Source organism: Myotis myotis, unplaced genomic scaffold (genome assembly GCF_014108235.1).
Source record: "Myotis myotis isolate mMyoMyo1 unplaced genomic scaffold, mMyoMyo1.p scaffold_m19_p_29, whole genome shotgun sequence".
Lineage (NCBI taxonomy): Eukaryota > Metazoa > Chordata > Mammalia > Chiroptera > Vespertilionidae > Myotis > Myotis myotis.
The window spans coordinates 1,197,430-1,213,616 of NW_023416334.1; the positions used below are offsets into that span (position 1 = coordinate 1,197,430).

The 16,187-nt window shown below is 47.5% G+C and overlaps 1 protein-coding gene and 1 non-coding gene across 12 annotated transcripts in view; both read right to left on the reverse strand.

Moving 5' to 3' along the window:
- The window catches only part of TOM1L2 (target of myb1 like 2 membrane trafficking protein), a 145,519-nt gene that overhangs the window by 65,716 nt on the left and 63,616 nt on the right, over nt 1-16,187 (reverse strand). The window lies entirely within an intron of this gene.
- On the reverse strand, nt 9,965-10,067 carry LOC118649420. Its single transcript, XR_004965651.1, has one exon. It is a non-coding gene; the product is annotated as a U6 spliceosomal RNA (small nuclear RNA).

Consider the following 16,187-nt stretch of genomic DNA (forward strand, 5'->3'; position numbering starts at 1 on the left):
GGCAAAGTAGATAGTTGCCATTAATGACCCCTTCATTAATCTCAACTATATGATCTACACCTGGGACGGCACCCCAAACCCCGGATCGGCCCTGCCGTGTGCGCGACCCGGGGAGGCGGGGCAGGCACCGAGGGATCGGGCCTGCCATCTGCCACCTGGGGAGCGGGCCTAAACCAGCAGGTGGTTATCTCCTGAGGGGTCCCAGACTGTGAGAGGGCACAAGTGGGGCTGAGGGACACCCCCTCCCCCCCCCTCCCCGACCAGTGCACACATTGGGCACCTGGTCACCAGCTCTGCTTTTAACTATGGCAAAGTAGATAGTTGCCATCAATGACCCCTTCATTGACCTCAACTATATGATCTACACCAAGCATGTCAAACTCGCAGCCTGCGGGCAGCTCACAACGAATATTTTTGCAGCCCAGCCAATATAACAGTATGTAAGAAATGTTTTAATAAAAATTTCATAACTTAATTTTTACAATATCCTGTTATACATAATTATTAATAATGAACTACAACGTTCACTAATGACTGATTACTATAATCGTGTTGCATTCATTTTCCTTATGTGCCTTATGCGCAGGCGCACCATTTCTCTCCACTGATACTAGCAGCGAATATTTTAGCAGCAGATGGCCACATGATTAGTCCTGGACTGACTTGTTTGGTGTGCACAACAGGAAATATTTCACTTTTGGAGAACAAGAATAGGTTTATTTGTGTTACGCTTATTAATTTGTGCAGTTATCCAGTGTCTGGTAAGTTAGGTAAGTTAATGTTCAAGACAAAATATTAATTTTTATTAAAATGTTCTATTATTTTATGTTAATGATTACTCATTTATTTCAGCCCTTTGTATTCAGCATGTCTCTATTGAAATAAACCTACGTTTCTATGAAAATTGAAGCTTTTATTTTTTTGTGGCCCACATACACTTATACCTTATTTGGCCCATGTTAGCCTTTGAGTTTGACATGCTTGGTCTACACGTTCCAGCATGATTCTACCAATGGCAAGTTCAAAGGCACAGTCCAGGTTGAGAAGAGGAAGTTTGTCATCAGTGGAAAACCCATCCCCATCTTTCAGGAGTGAGAGCCCACCAACATCAAATGGGTGAAGCTGGTGATGAGTATGTTGGGAGTCCGCCGGTGACTTCACTACCATGGAGAAGGCCGGTGCTCACTTGAAGGGGCAGCCAAGAGGGTCATCATCTCTGCCCCTTCTGCGGATGGCTCCCTGTTTGTGATGGCTGTGAACCATGACAAGTATGACAACTCCCTCAAGATTGTCAGCAATGCCTCCTGCACCTCCAACTGCTTGGTGCCCCTGGCCAAGGTCATCGATGACAACTTTGGCATCGAGGAGGGACTCATGATCTCAGTCCATCACTGTCACCCGGAAGCCCATGGATGGCCCCTCTGGGAAGCTGTGGTGTGATGGCTGAGGGGCTGCTTCTACTGGTGCTGCAAGGCTGTGGGCAAGGTCATCCCTGAGCTGCATACGAAGTTCACCCACTTTGCCTTCCCCTTTCCCAATGTGTTGGTGATGGATTTGACCTGCTGCCTAGAGAAAGCAGCCAAATAGTATGACACCGAGAAGGTGGTAAGGGTTGCAAGTTCGATCCCTAGGAGGGGGCGTGCAGGAGGCGGCCAATCAGTGATTCTCTCTCATCATTGATGTTTCCATCTCTCTCTCCCTCTCCCTTCCTCGCTCTGAAATAAAATTTTTATAAAAAGAACAAGGTGGTGAAACAGGTGTCAGAGGGATCTTCAAGGACGTCCTGGGCTACACTGAGGACCAGGCTGTCTCCTGTGACTTTAACAGTGACACCCACTCCTCCACCTTTGATGCTGGGGCTGGCATTGCCCTCAGTGACCACTCTGTCAAGCTCATTTCCTGGCCTGACAATGAATTTGGCTACAGCAAGAGGGTGGTGGACCTTATGGTCCCCATGATCTCTAAGGAGTAAGAGCCCCTGGACCACCAGCCATGGTGAGAAGAGGGCCCTCAGCTGCTGTGGAGTCCTGGCCCCAGATCGATCCCCCAAAACACTAAGAATATCCTGATCCCCACTGTTTCCACCCCAGACCCCCTGAAGAAGGGAAGGGGCTAAGACAGCCCTACCTTGTTATGCACCCAGCCGAAAGAAGAAAAAACAACAACAACAAAAACCAGGGAGACGTTAAGTTTACTAGCCCACAGATTCTGGAGCCAAACTACCTGGGTTTGAATACAGGCCCCACCACTTACTAGATATGTGACTTAGGCAAGTTACTTAACTTGTAAGTGCCCGATTTCCTCATTGTACACTAGTGAAAACAACAGTACCCAGCCCATAGAGTTGTTAGGACAATTCAGTGAGTTAATATATGTAAAGCCCCTGGAATAGGACCTCACACAGAGTCAGTACTATCAGGTAGTTGCTATCATAATATTAAAAATCTACTTCAGTAGTTAAAAAACTACATTTCAAATAAGGGGACAATAGAGGGAGACACAGCTAGGCATGTCATCAGGTGCTTCATGTACAGTATTTTATTTCACCCAAGAAATGAATTCCTGACCACTCAGTGGGAAAGGACAGTCTTTTCAACAAATGGTGCTGGGGAAACTGTATACCCATATACAAAAGAATGAAATTAGACCCTTATCTTACACCACAAAAATTGACCGAAAATGGATAAAAGATGTAAACCTAAGTTAAAGCTCTTAGAAAAAAACATAAAAGAAAGCTTTGTAACATGGGATTTAATAATAATTTCATGAATATGACACCAAAAGAACTGATAAGTGGTTAATATCCAGAATATTTAAAGAATTCTTACAACCAACAATAAAAAACACACCCAAAAGAACAACAACAAAAACACAACAATTTGAAAAATGGGAAAAGAAGCAGAACAGACATTTCTCCAACTTTTGTACACTGTTGGAGGGAATATGAAGTGTGGTAGCTGCTATGGAAAGTAATATTGCAGGTCCTCAAAAAATTTAAAAAGAAATACCATATGATCTAGCAACTCCATTTCTGAGTATATACCCAAAAAAATTGAAGACAGGGTCTCAAAGTATATTTGTACACCCAGATTCATAGCAGCGTCACTCACAATAGCCAAAAGGTAGAAGTAACCCAAGTGTCCATCAATGAACAAAGATATAAACAAAAGTTGGTACATACATACACTGGAATATTTTTTGGCCTTAAAAAGGGAAGAAATTCTGACACATGCTACAGCATGAATGAATCCTGAGGACATAATGCTAAGTGAAATTAACCAAACAGAAAGAGAATACTATATGATTCCACTTATATGAGGTACCTAGAATAGTCAAACTCATGAGACAGAAAGTAGAATGGCGGCTGCCACAGGCTGGGGAGAAGGCAATGGGGAGTTGTTAAATAGGTACACAGTTTCAGCTTTGCAAGATGAAAAAGTTCTGGAGATTGGAACACTTAAAAAAGGTTAATATGGCCCTAGCCAGTTTGGTTCAGTGGATAGACCATCAGCTCACAGACTGAAGGGCACGTACCTTGGTTGCAGGCTCAATCCCTGGTACTGGTCTGGGCACATGTGGGAGGCAACCAATTGATGTCTCACTCTCACACCAATCGATGTTTCTCTCTCTGACTCTCCCACTCCCTACCACTCTCTCTAAAAAATTCAATGGACAAATATTCTTGGGTGAGGATTAACAACAAAAAAAATGGTTAAGATGACAGATTTTATGTGTATTTTAAGACAAAAAAAGACCTTCTAGGGTAGGCATTATTTCCTCCCACATTCACTCAACTGATGGATTGATTTGAGAGAGAGAGAGAGAGAGAGAGAGAGAGAGAGAGAGAGAGAGAGAGAGAATTTGTTGTTCCACTTGTTTATGCATTCACTGGTTGTTTCTTGCATGTGCCCTGACTGGGGCTCTAGCCACAACCTTGGTGTATTGGAACGATGCTCTAACTGAGTTACTGGTCCCTCCCACATTTAAAAAGAAGGAAATGAGGTTCAGAAAGGCTGGGGTCTTGACCAATCACATAACTGAATTGACAACTCAGCGTCCCAGTAACTGAATAGAACGTGTGGACCCTGAGGATAAGCCGTGGTAAGACATATCTCAGGTCTGTCTTATCTCTGGAGCGTAGGCATTTGCCTGCTACTGCCCCACCTGCTAGCAAAGGTGGGTTCAGATATGAAGCTGATATCTTAGAAGAATGCTAAGCCTGCCCCACCCTAACTGTACGATTCATGAGGGACATCACCACCACCATTTTAAACAAAGCTTCATACAACCCACACTGATGCTCAATAAACAGATGACCGCTGCACATGCTGGGAGTGTCCTTATTTTCTACATGTGGCTGTGGAGAGGTGCCACTTGTCTTTTATATAATGTACCAGAACTCACACATGCAAACAAAGGCTGTACTTACAAGCAGCAACCACACACTCCAAAAATACTGCCATTGCTCTAAACATCTGTGCACTAGCTTTCATTCTGCATTAAAAGGCCTCATTGTTTAATTTTCGTTGTTAATCCTCACCTGAGGATATTTTTTCCACTGATTTTTATAGAAAGTAGAAGGGAGGGAGGGAGGGACTTGGATGTGAGAGAGACATACTGTTTGGTTGCCTCCCACAGGAGCTCTGACTGGGACCAGGGATGGAACCTGCAACCCAGGTATGTGCCCTTGACCAAGATTTTAACCCTTGATTCTTTGGCACACAGGCTGACACTCTAATCACTGAGCAATACTGGCCAGGGCTCATTGTTTCCATTTTTACCAAGAAACATGTATCTGCAACTTTTTCACTCTCTTTACTCATTGCTGTTGGCACCCAAAGACTCTTTACTCCCTGAAGAAGCAAACCCATCCCCAAATAGTGAGATCTGCCTTGGACAAATGCTATGCAAGCAGTGGACTGGGCAGGGCGCTCAGAAGCCTCCATGATTTTCGGAACCCTTAACCAGAGTCCACAGATGGTGCCAGTCTGGCAGGGACAGAGGCAGTGTTCGATGTCTGCCTCCAAGAACAAAGTGTGCGTGTGGAGAGGGGGAGAAAGGAGAGAGCACACATGAGAGGCTGCTCAGAGCCCGTCAGGCCCCAGAGGCTGCTCGCCTCCCCCTACTGCGCGCATGTGGAAGAGAGCCACATGCCACACAGCCAGCGCGTGGCACCCTGGACCTGCAGGGAAATTAGAGTCAGAGGAGGGGGGCAGCCAGGGTGGGAAGGGGAAGGGGAGGGGTAGGCACCCAGGAAGAATGGAGCAAAGCACCAGGCTAGTCTAGAGGGAAAAAGACTGCGGGCAGAGGCTACAGGAAGCAGAGGGGCAGCAGGAGGTAGCCCCGAGCAGTGGCAGCAGCATGCTGCCAACCCGAGTGCTTTGCCCAGAGGCAGGAGGCCCGGCTTCTAGGGGCTACAGCAGGGCTCCTGAGCAGGCTGCATGTGGATGAACGGATCTGTGCCTCCAGCCCTCTGCTCTTCCTGCTGCACGGCTCTGAGCAGCCCTCTCCTTCAGGTGTCCACTCCCCGGAGATGTGACCCACTCCCACAGCCACACGCAGCAGAGTGCCCGCAGGCCCACACCAGCAGCCTCCTCAGAAGGTCCCTCCGAATGCAGCAGCTCCGCCTGCGGGCGGCAGGGCGGCTGCTCCCAGCCAGCGAGGGGAGGCCCCCTGGCTAAAGGCCTGCACTGTCACCTGTCCCTGTCACAGTAAGGACTGCAGCACAGACTCGCGGGAAAGAAAGTACTGAAGTTGCACTTTGGTACGGCCACAAGGGACACTGTCTTAGGAGGTTAATAGAGGAAATATTAAATCAATGAAATCTCATTTCCAAGTTCAGTTTAGCAGCAGAATCCATTAACCTTATACTCACCCTCTGTCTTCCTCTAAGAACACCGGGAAGAGGCTCAAAGGCAGGGTAACTTATCCTCAGGGCAGTGTGCTCTATGCACTTACTGAGACTGAGTCTTCAAGCTAAAAGATATATACTTATTTTGATTATGAAGAACCAACCCCCAAAGAATGCTTCTTTCTTTTCATTTTGCTTCAAACGCCACACAAACATAACTGAGGATATCCGGCTCCGCTAAACAGTGAGGGGAGTAAGGCTGACGAGGAGCTCAAATCAGTTCTGATTTTACTCTCCTCGTAAAAACCGTCCCAGCAGTGGGAGCAAAGCTGTGTCTGATTCCCCTGGAACGGCAGCCACGCTGTGGGCTCCCTCAGGCCGCCCTGTCCAGGCCAGAGGAAGCAAAGTTCAAGCTCATCTCTCTGGCCAGGTGAACCGTCAAACCTGAAATAAATCCTGTGCCACAGAAGCACAGGCTCCGGGAAGCAACAAGGCAAGTCTCCTACCAGCCACCCTGAGGGTGGATAAAGGCCCAAACCCCGGTGACCCTGGTTGCAAAGGGCTGACCTCCAGAGGTCTTGGTGACATGCTGATGGCTGGGGACAGGACAGGGCTGAGCAGGACAGGCCATGCTGGGCAGGGCAGGGCAGGGCTGAGCAGGACTGGGCAGGACTAGATAGAACTGTGCACAGCAGGGCAAGACTAGATAGGGCTGAGCAGGACTGGGCAGGGTAGGATTGGGCAGGGCTGGGCAGGGTAGGGCTGAGCAGGGCTGGGCAGGGTAGGGCTGGGCAGGGCTGGACAGGGTAGGGCTGGGCAGGGCTGGGCAGGGTAGGGTTGGGCAGGGCTGGGCAGGGTAGGGGTGGGCAGGGCTGGACAGGGTAGGGCAGGGCAGGGCTGGGCAGGGCTGGGCAGGGTAGGATTGGGCAGGGCTGGACAGGGTAAGGCTGAGTAGGGCTGGGCAGGGTAGGGCTGAGTAGGGCTGGGCAGGGTAGGGCTGGGCAGGGCTGGACAGGGTAGGGTTGGGCAGGGCTGGGCAGGGTAGGGTTGGGCAGTGCTGGGCAGGGTAGGGCTGAGTGGGGCTGGGCAGGGTAGGGTTGGGCAGGGCTGGGCAGGGTAGGGTTGGGCAGGGCTGGGCAGGGTAGAGCAAGGCTGGGCGGGGAGACATACAACTCCCATTAAACACTCAGTGCAAAAGAATGTGTCATCCGCATGCTGTTGCCATGACGTTTTCTCTACCCAGAAAAGGCTGCCTCCTGCTTGGTGTGGGCTGAGGGCCAGGATGCCCTGAAGCCTGGCCCTGACAGCAATGACAGCACTTTCTCAGACATGGTTTCTCTGCCTCTCGCCCCACCCCTCCCATGCAGTTTGAGATCCAAGGCAGTCCTGGTGGGAGATGCCTCACGATCCAGCTGCTTTCTATACTTTGGTGTTAAATACAGTGACTTCAGAAGCAGCCAGCACCAGAAGGCAGAGGAGTGATGGTTTTAGCATTTTACACTTAGCATCATCCTTTTGGTGAAAATGGAAAAAAAATCAGCTGAGTTATCTACCTCTCCAGCTATCAAGGATATCAGTAGGAGCCCAGAGATACTAGCATAAAGGAATGGCACCCAGGATATCTTTGTACCACGTGTGGATGGGCAGAAAGCTCATCTGACATCATGCACCAATAATATGAGACAAACCCCTGGATTACTATACGCTAGTGAGGCAGGTTGGCATCTACCAGTCAGGCAGAAAGAAAAATCAACCCCGACATGCTACAAAAAAACCATTACTGCCTATTGCTTCAGATTCCCGACATGCTTCACGAATGTCAACTGCAGCTGCTGCCCTTCCACTGAGGAGACGAGAGAATGAATTCCCAAAACGCACCCTACTTTATAGGATGTCCTTTGCTATGACAGCTGTCCCGACTCCTCCCTCACCCCTCTTAAAAGGAAGGAAACTGGGCCAGAAGGAAGTACATAAATTACCACCTGACCAGTCTGCAGACAACTGGGAGGCAGTTTTCTCTGTAACTTTAAGGCAAAATAAAACCCCAGGGTCCCCATGTCATTTGCTCAAGATTGGCAGGGCCTGCGAAGTGCCGTGTACTATCCCTGCAGCTGAGGAGAGGGAGAGGTTAAGACTCTGCCTTAAGAGGTCAATATAAGGGGTGCAGCAGCTGGGCAGGCAGCCCTGCAGCAGTGCAACCTGGGACAGAGGACACGGCACTCTGAGTGGCTCTGATGCCTGGGCCCTGGTGCCAAGGAGCTGGGAGGAAGTTAATGGCAACTCCGCCGCATACATTGTGACATGTCTCTTTAAGTAGAGCCCAAGGGACAAGAGAAGCCAGAATGAACCAGCCAGAGATGGTGTGACGTTCCAGAGGAGTCCCCTAAGCCTCTGCCCCTCATTCCCAGCTGGGGGGGGGGGGGGGGGGGAAGGCATGACACTGAGCAGTGGCTCCCAAACTCAGCTAGAATGAGCAGAAAGACTTTAAAAAATATTCTTGCCTGCCCAGCCGGGTGGCTAAATTGGTGGGAGCGTCATTCTATACACCAAAAAGGTTTTGAGTTCAATTCCTGGTCAGGGCACATACCTGGGTTGCAAGTTTGATCCCCAGCTGGGCGTGTACGGGAGACAACCGATCCATGTTTCTCCTCCGCCCCCTTCCTCTCTCTCTCAAAATCAATAAATGTATCCTCAGGTGAGGATTTACAGTAAGAAGAAACTTCTTGCCCGCATCCATATGATGCCTTCCAGTCAGAGCCTCTGAGGCCCAGGTGTTGGCCTGCTCTCCCGGCTCCCCAGGTGGTTCAGTGAACAGCGGGGCTGAGAACCCTAACTGAGGGGGAAGGCTGCCAACACAGCCATTCAGCTGACATACACAGACTGCACGGCTACCAAGTGCTGAATGCTGGGGACAAAGCGGAAGGCGAGGCAGCCTTGGTTCCAGCCCTCCCGGAGCGCACTGCCCAGAGAGGGGGCGCCCAGGGACCTGGCTGTTCCGGGCCTGGCTCTGCTACGGACGACCCTGAGCTCCTGGACTATTTATCTCCTTTTCTTCCCTGGGCCTCAGGTTTCTTGTTGGGGTGACAGCCTGAATGATCTCCAATCCCCACCCGTCCCCTCCAGCTCCCCCATTACACTCTGACAGGTTGGCCTATGTATACTTTTTCATGACTTTGTGGTAAAATCTATGTAACAAAAAATTTACCATTTAAAGGTAAGTGTCCAACTTCATTCTTTTGCATGTGAATATATAGCTTTTGCAGCACCATTTTGCTGAAAAGACTGTCCTTTCCCCTGAATGGTTTCGGCATTCTTGTGGAAAATCAATTGATTATGTATGGGAGGGTTTATTTCCAGGCGCTAGTCTATTCCATTGGTTTCTGTGTCTGTCCTTATGCCGGCACCACACTGTTTTGATTACTTTAGGCTGGAAATCAGGAAGTATGATCCTTTAACTCTGTCCTTCTTTTTCAAGGTTAATTTGGTTATATATGAATTTTAGGATGGCTTTATTTCTGCAAAAAATGTTGGGATTTTGATTGGGACTACACTGCATCTACACTTTGGGTGGCAGTGTCATCTTAAAAACATGAAGTCTTCTAATCCGTGAGCATGGGCTGTCTTTCCATTTACTTACGTCTTCCTTACTTTCTTTCAGCAATGCTTTATAGTTTCCCATGTAAAAGGCTTTGCCTCCTTGATTAATTCCTAGGGATTTTATTCTTTTAGATGCTTTTATAAATAAAAAATTTTTAAAAAAATTTTAAATTTTTATTGTTGAGAGTATTACAAATGCCCCTCTTCATTCCGCCCATTGCCTCCTTCCACCCGGTTCCTGCCATGCCCCAGGCCTTCACCACCCTATTGTCTGTGTCCATAGGTAATACATATATGCATACAATGCCCCCCTTCCCTCAGGTTCGTCAGTCTGTTCCATGTTTCCATGCCTCTGGTTCTATTTTATTCATCAGTTTATTTTGTTCATTAGATTCCTTGCTCATTTATTTTCATTTTTAGATTGAATTATTGATAGATATGTATTTATTGCCATTTTATTGTTCATATTTTTTTATCTTTTTCTCCTCCTCCTTCTTCTTCCCCCTTTCTTTTTTTTAAAATATGGAACATGTCATGAATTTGCGTGTCATCCTTGCGTGGGGGCCATGCTAATCTTCTCCGTATCGTTCCAATTTTAGTATATGTGCTGCTGAAGCGAGACCCTCCTCTTCCTAAAGAAGACCCTTCAACATGTCGTGCAATACTAGTTTGGTGGTGAGGAACTCCTTTAGCCTTTTCTTGTCTGTGAAGCTCTTTATCTGACCTTCAATTCTAAATGATGGCTTTGCTGGGTAGAGTAATCTTGGTTGTAGGTTCTTGCTTTTCATCACTTTGAATATTTCTTGCCACTTCCTACTGGCCTGCAAAGTTTCTGTTGAGAAATCAGCCAACAGTTGTACAGGTGCTCCCTTGTAGTTAACTAACTGCTTTTCTCTTGCTGCTTTTAAGATTTTTTCTTCGCCTTTAACCTTTGGCATTTTAATTATGATGTGTCTTGGTGTGGGCCTCTATGCTTCCTGGACTTATAAGTCTATTTCTTTCACCAGGTAGGGGAAGTTTTCTGTCATTATTTCTTCAAAGAGGTTTTCAATCTCATTCTCTCTCTCTTCTCCTTCTGGAATGCCCATAATGTGAATGTTGGTACGCCTGAGATTGTCCCAGAGGCTCCTTACACTATCTTCATATTTTTCATTTTCATTTTATTTTTTTGTTTGTTTTTTCTTTTTGCTCTTTTGATTGGGTGTTTTTTGCTTCCTCATATTCCAAATGGTTGATTTTATTCTCAGAATTCTCTACTGTTGAGTCCCTGTAAATTATTCTTTATTTCAGTTAGTGTATGCTTAATTTCTGACTGGTCCTTTTTCATGTCTTTGAAATTCTCACTAAGATCCTTGGAAATCTCACAAAGCCCCTGGAAACTCTCACTAAGATCCTTATAACCATTGTGTTGAACTCTGTATCTAGTAGTTTGTTGGCTTCCATGTCATTTAGGTTTTTTTTCTGGAGATTTCTTTTGTTCTTTCATTTGTTACACATTTCTTTGTCTCTACATTTTGGCTGCTTCCCTGTGTTTGTTTCTATGCATTAAATAGAGCTGGTATGTCTTTTGGAATCAGTAGAGTGGCCTTGTGTAGATGTCCTGTAGGGCCCAGTGGCTTAGCTCCCCAGTCACCTGAGCTGGTCACTCTTGGTGCACCCCTGTATGGGCTGTGTGCACAGTCTTGTTGTAGTTGAGCCTTGACTGCTGTTGGCATCACTGCGAGGAATTGACCTCCAGGCAAATTAGCTGTGAGAACCAGTTGTGACTACAGTGGGAGAGCTGCTATGCAGGAGACACCCCTATGGGGCAAGACTTGCTTCAGTGGGGCTTTGGTGCTCACTGAGTCTGCCCCTTGAGTGTGTTGCTTGTGGATGTGTAGAGTTGTAATCTGGCATGGTCTGAAGCTGTCCACTGGGTGCACTGACTCTGGGGCCCCCTGGGAGGTACAAAGTCAGCCACTGCCTGGGTACACCTGGAAGGAGCTACAGAGCAATTTGCAGATGGCTGATACTTGTATTGGACTTAGAAGTGCCCAGGTGAGGCCAAGTTGTGAAGCAAGGCAGGCTGGTACTAGTGCCAGGTCTTGGGCCTCTTATTGATAGGTTTGGGGCATGCTGACCACTTGCTTCTTGTTTGAGAGATTTTAGGCAAGTCTGAAGCCTTAGCCAAAATAGGCCATTCATATAGAAAAGCCACTGCAAACAGTTTGGGTGGGGCTGCAAACTGGATGGGGAGGAGTCTCAGGGAATCACCAGGGCAGAGTGAACAGTGTGAGCCAGGCTTATGGAAACTCAGAGATGGCTACCAGTCAGCTCTGCCACAGGGGAGGTCTCAGCATAGGAACAATGACCCCTGTGAGGTCCCCTGTCTTGGAGAAAGTTCCCCCCGCCCCCCAGTGTTCTTGCTCCAATGCCAGATAATCCAGTTCCTCCCCATATGTCACTGGATCCCCCAATGCCACTGCCCCAGTACTGGTACTCAGAGGGAGTGGGACAGTGTAAGCTTGTTCCTCTTTTAAGAGGAACTGCCTGGATCTCCAATAGCCTCTGTGTCACTTAGCCACAATCCCCACTGGTTTTTACAGCCCTGAGTGAGGGAGACTTCTCTTCCCAGCTCCTGGACCCTGGATTGGGAGTCTGGGACCTCCTTGCTGCTCACAGGAGGCTTCCACAGCTGAGATATCCTTCCTGATTAAATACACTCCACACATTCCGTTCTGTACCTCTGTCCCTCCTACTGGTCTTGATGTGCTTTTTTCTTTACTTCTCTAGTTATAGGGCTTCCATTCAGCCAGATTTCAGGTTCTGAATGATGGTTGTTCTGTATTTTAGTTGTAATTTTGATGTGGTTGTGGGAGGCGGTGAGTACCGTTCTCAATTTTCTTTTTGAATTGTTCACTGTTAGTGTATAGAAATAGCTGATTTTTAGTGTCGAAAGAATACAAATTCTTTCAGCTTTGCTGGGTTTGTTAGGTCTAACAAATTTTTTTCATGCAATGTTTAGGGTTTTCTACACATAAGATCATGTCACCTACAAACAGGTAATTTTACTTCTTCCTTTCCCACTTGGATACCTTTTACTTCTTTTTCCTCGTTAATTGTTCTGGCTAGAACTTCCAATATATGTCAAATAAAAGCAATGAAAGTGGGCATCCTTGGGATTATGCATGCTTTTACAAAACCTGATCATCCAAAAGCAAACAAAGTTGAAGAGAAGACCCATTTGAGTACTCATTCCACAGAAAAGTAGGCTCTCTGCTGGAGGGCGAAACCATTGCCTGGGAGACTGTGTAAGCCCGAGGGCCTTCTCTGGGTGGAAAGTATTCACTCCAGCCCATCTGCCCATGCTGAGTTCCAGTCCTATCTCTTCTTCAGAGTCTCCTCAATACCTCCCCAAGGGATGCCTTCTGAGAAGCTCAGCACCTGGAAATATAGTCCATGCAGGGATTGAGCTTTCAAGACCCTGCGAATGCTATTCCGAGAGGTTCTTCCAGTCTTGCTGGCTTAATGAGCCATGAGTATATTCCATATCTAAATCTGAAGCTGCATGAAGGCAGGACATCATTTCCTCATGTGCACCCGACCTTATGGTGACAAGAATCCTTTATAAATGAAATGCTGAGTCTAAGTCCTTCTGAGGCCCTGGGATGACAGGCACTGGGTATTTGGTGAGATCAGAACCAGGCTCCTAGCTGTCCCTTATTCTCCCTTTGGACTCAGAAGCAAGAGAAATGAGTATCATAATGCAAAGTATGAGCAGGAAGTTTAAACTCAGACTTTGGTAAGTCCTAGTTCTATTCTACCACTTATTGTGTGACCCCAGGGCAATAACTTGACCTCTCTAAGCCTTTCTGTCATCTGTAAAATGTGCTAATAATAGCACTTTTCTTATACAGTTGTTGTGAAGAGTAAACTAAATAACACATATAAAGCATTTGACAAAGTCTCTACAGAGTAACAGTCCTCCGAGGCGGTGGGCATCACTATAAGTTTTATCATTACTATCGCTCTTCTCAAAGGATTCTGCAGCACTCCCCTCAGTGCCTATGCCTTCAGCATTCCTGTGTCACCACTGCCACCTACAGGCAAACAGCCATCCACAAACTATGCCCAGTGGATTCAATGCCCTTGGATCTTGCAAATGTCTCCAGCCTTTCTGATTTTTGGGTTTCTGGGCCAGGAAAGCTCCAAGCCCTGAGGAAGCACAAGGGCTCGCGTTCCAGAAGGAAGCCCCCAAACCCCTTGGCCCACCCCACCCATAAGTGAAGAAACAGCCACGGCGCAATTTCCTGAAATCCAACTGTTAAAACTCCAAGAAGTCTCTGAGACCATCTAAGTAAAGACGATTCCCCATGAGTTACTCAATATAGATGTCACATTTCCTAGATCTCTGGAAATGGGTATGTGGGGGAGAGGGGCAAAGTGTGGCTGCTGGCTCCTCACAGCAACTTCTTGACCTGCAAGTGACCACTGAACCACTGATCTCAAGTCTTCAAAGAGACTCATTTCTTTCACACAAAAATGGAGAAGCAGAGGAAAAATGAAAACCAATGTGGGCCAACCATCACATTCTATCTGGGCTGAGTTCTTCACATACGTTATCTTATTTAATCCTCTCTTCCCCCGCAGGCAGGTCACACTTCTCCTAATAGGTGAAACCAAATGAAGCCCAGATTGCTGACCAGCAGTGCACAGCTGGCAGGTAGCAGCACTGCCAACCGCATGAGCCAGGTCTTCCTGGTAGACCTGGCCTTAGACCCCAAAGTGCAAAGGAGACCCTGCCTCAGAGCAGACTGGCCCAGGGTTCCAGATGCAGTCTACCTCCTGATCTGGCAGGTGAAAGCTACACACTCTGGGTAGGAAGTGTAAAGGAGGCCGATGAAAGGTCAAGTTAAATTAGCTACTCAATCAGCCTTTTCACCTTGTTCTTCATTTTATAATAAACTTCTGTTGTTGCTGTTAATCCTCACCTGAAGATATTTTTCCATCGATTTTTTAGAGAGAGTGGAAGGGAGGGGGAGAGACAGAGAGAAACATCGATGTGAGAGAGACACATCGATTGGTTGCCTCGGGCACAAGCCCTGACCAGAGCCAGGGACGGAGCCTGCAACTGAGGTGCATGCCCTTGACTGGAATTGAACCTGGGACCCTTCAGTCCATGGGATGACGCTCTATCCACTGAGCCAAACTGACTAGGGCATCAATAAACTTTTAATATTTGAATAATTTTAGATTTACTGAAAGTTGCAAAGATTATATAAAGGGTCCCCATATGCCCTTCTCCTAGTTTCTATTAATGTCAATGTCTTACATAACCACTGTTCACTTGTCAAAACTAAAAAAAACGAACATTGGCACAGCATGATTAACTAAACTCCAGACTTCATTCAGAATTTTCCAGTTTTTCTTCTAATGCACCTTTTGTCCAGAATACTACACTGCATTTAGTTTTCCCCTTTTATTTTATTTTTTAAATATATTTTTATTGATTTCAGAGAAGAAGGGGAGAGAGAGAGAGAGAGAGAGAGAGAGATCAATGAGATCAGCTGCCCCCTGCTGGGATAGAGCCCGCAACCTGAGCATATGCCCTGACCAGGAATAGAACTGTGTCCTCCTGGCTCATAGGTCTACACTCAACCACTAAGCCAACGCGGCCTGTCTTCCCCCCTCTTTTCAATCTCCTATTTTCTTTAAAGACCAACAAACTCACAAAATCAGTACTAAGTTATTCTCCTGTCTAGAGCACTCAGTTCCGAAGGGCAGTGCTGTACGAGCCACAGCTCCACACCAGGCCTAATTAGGACACCACATCCTCCCACTCCCCAAACAAAGGAGCCTTTCAGGCCAGCCAAACAACAGAGAAAATGTCAGCCTGCTGGCCACATAGGCTGAGGCTGCTGATCCAAGTGCTTTTTAACTGGAATTCCCTTGAGGAGGATCCACAGATTCAAAATGCATTTGGGGTGTGTTCTCTACAAGCAGAGCCACTGTTTTGATATATTCCCACCTTTGTACTTAATGGAATATCTTACCTGTGGAGTAAATGAGAGTGAGAGAGGAGTTGGGGGAAGGGCTGTGATGACAACAGGCAACCAGAGGTGTGGGAGATGGGGCCCTGCAGGAGCCAGGTCCGGGCCAGGAGAATGGTGCCGGCGGGTGATCCCAGCCTAGCGGTTGCTCTCTAACAGCCAGGCAGGTGGGCCAGTTGACTGGGAAGATAAAAGGTCCCCTGGGAGCTGGCGCTCAGGTTAGAGCTGCAGTAAAGCACAGCAGATATGCTGCCGATTTCGCCTTTCCCCGGAGTGCCTCTTGGGGCTGTTCAGCTTCTCTTGTGCACTGAGAGCAGAGACGAGGTGTGCCTGCAAATGCCCTGGGCACTGCCTCGCACCAGCCTGCCCAGCTGGGCCTGATTACAGAGACACATACTCAAAAGGAGACTTGAATACCAGTCCTTGGCAAGGGGAACAGGCAAGGTCATCCAAAGGCTTCCCAGTTCAATTTACACTTGAACGGAGAGGCCTCTCCCTACCAGGCACTGTGCTAGGTTGGGACAGAAAAATAAGCAAGATGGATCACCTCCCACAAGCAGGTCACCAGGCAGGAGACCTGCAAACAAGCAGCCAGTACACAATGTGGTGAGTGTTAGAACAGGCGTGAACAGAAAAGAGACGCGTGGGCCAACGGATGACAGAGGAATAGTTCATCATGCTGACGAGGGAGGAGGGTCATGAAAACGAAG